We start from the raw sequence: 2,079 nt of genomic DNA, 5'->3' as shown, positions 1-2,079 counted from the left end.
GCAAAGTGGTGGCACGAAATATCCCTGGAAGACAACATTAACGAAAATCCCAGGACAGTTTATTTGTACATTCTGACAATATGGTAATCAGGAAAAGAGTAGGTAACGTCAAAGACCGAATGATAAATCTGTGCGTGTGTCAGAAGTATTGTGTCAGGACATTAGTGAATATTTTTATGTTGTATTCAGTGAGGAGACACACATTGTGGTTGCATATTTCATGACCGGGAGCAAAGGTATTCCGGAGTGGGTAACATTATACAAAGAAAATGCATTAGATGTCTCAGCAAGCACAGAAGTGAATCTATACTCAAGACCTGATGAAGTGTATCGCAGGCTGCTTTGGGAGTCAAAGGATAACATTGCTGGGGAAAGGAGAAAAATATATTATTTAATCTTCGCTGGAGACAGGTGCGAACTGGAAATCAGAAAATGTTCTGCCTCTAATGAAGAAGGGCAACATAGATAAGTCGGACAGTGACATGCCAGGGTTGGCCCGTAATTACAGTCTAAATGTCGTCACAGGGGAGTTATGGGAAAGAAAAACGGAGGGACGCCAATAATCTGCGCTTCGACAGTGAAGGATTGTTCAGGAAAATTCAGCATGGATTTGTTTGTGGGAGGTCCTGTCTGACTGAAGTCATTCAGATTCTTGAAGAAGTAATGAACTGTATTGAGGAAGAAAATGTTGGTGACAGGATGCTGGCCTGTAATTGCCGAGGCATATGACTTAAGAGCATGGAACTCATGGTACAAGAGGTGGCACTAAATATCCTTCCATATTGAGGAAAACTATGGGTCAGTTTGTGTTTATATTCCGTTGTACGATGAAATGGACTCTTGAGCGGATAACCTACCTCGCACTTTATTGCCTAACCGCACTGCACTTACTCTGCAATTGTCACAGTTTATTCTTCAGTCTGTCATTGTTCTGCCTTGCACTACCTCAACACACTGTTGTAATGAATTCTGATGGATGATCGGGATGAAAGACAAGATTTTCACCAATATCTCGATACATGTGGCAATAATAAACCAGTTACCAATTCCAGCAGTATGTTATTCAGGAAAAGAGTCGGGGCACACCTACAAAGAGCTGGAGGAACACAGCAGGTCGTGGAGAGAAATGGGTAGTCGAGGTTTCGGGCCGAGATCCCTCATCTGGACTGGAAGAGTAGATCCCGTCAAGAACGAAAGGGAAAATCCATGAATGGATTCGAAGAAGTGCGAATGTATTGGGTGTTCCACCAGGTATAGCTGTGCATACCCAGGACCCAATGAGATGTATCCCAGGGAACTATGGGAGGCAGGCGACGAATTTGCTGGTACCACGAAAGAAAGTCTGTTTTCAAATCTTGGCTGGCCACTGCTGAGGTGCCAGATATCTGGAGTTCAGGAAATGTCAGAGCTTTATTAAGGAAGAGTAGCAGGGGAGGTCAGACAGTTACAGGCCTCTAACTCCGAGGTTAGAGATAAGGAAGTGATTGAAAACATCCGAGCGGCAGGAATAATCTGCACTGAGGACGTCAAGAAGTGTTCAGGAAAAGTCAGCAATGATTTGTCGCTGAGAGGTTCTGTCTGACAACAATTCACATTCCTGAAGAATTAAAAAAAATAGTTTAGTGACTGCAGTGTTGTTCATGGAGACGACGTGACGTGAAATATCACTTGCATTGGTGGTTCAGTGGTAGAATCCTCGCATGCCACGCGGGTGTCCGGGTTCGATTCCCGGCCAATGCAAACACACCTTTTACTTCGAGAAGTTGGTCGCGGCACATATCAACTCCAGCGGCCGATGCTATCTCGACCCATTGCGAATCGCCTCATGCAGGAACAGGTCCACGGCCGACGCCATCTCCCTGGTTCTGCACTTATCTCTCGAATATCTGATAATAATACACCTGCGCCAGACTACGATTTATTGACAACAGCTCCACCTTCAATACCATAATTCCAAGGTAAGCAATCTCCAAACGCCTGGAACTGGAACTCAACGAGTTCCTTTTCAAATCGATCCTTGACTTCCTGGCCAACAGCACTCAGTTAGGTTAGGCAGCAACACTTCCGCCACGAGTATCC

General features: G+C 44.9%; 1 non-coding gene across 1 annotated transcript; it reads left to right on the top strand.

Moving 5' to 3' along the window:
* The first annotated feature begins 1,670 nt into the window (after nucleotides 1-1,670).
* On the top strand, nucleotides 1,671-1,740 carry trnag-gcc (transfer RNA glycine (anticodon GCC)). The gene has a single exon. It is a non-coding gene; the product is annotated as a tRNA-Gly (tRNA).
* Nucleotides 1,741-2,079: the final 339 nt, after the last annotated feature.

The sequence above is a fragment of the Pristis pectinata genome, chromosome 34, assembly GCF_009764475.1.
Source record: "Pristis pectinata isolate sPriPec2 chromosome 34, sPriPec2.1.pri, whole genome shotgun sequence".
NCBI lineage: Eukaryota > Metazoa > Chordata > Chondrichthyes > Rhinopristiformes > Pristidae > Pristis > Pristis pectinata.
This window is presented reverse-complemented; position numbering and strand designations above follow the sequence as displayed.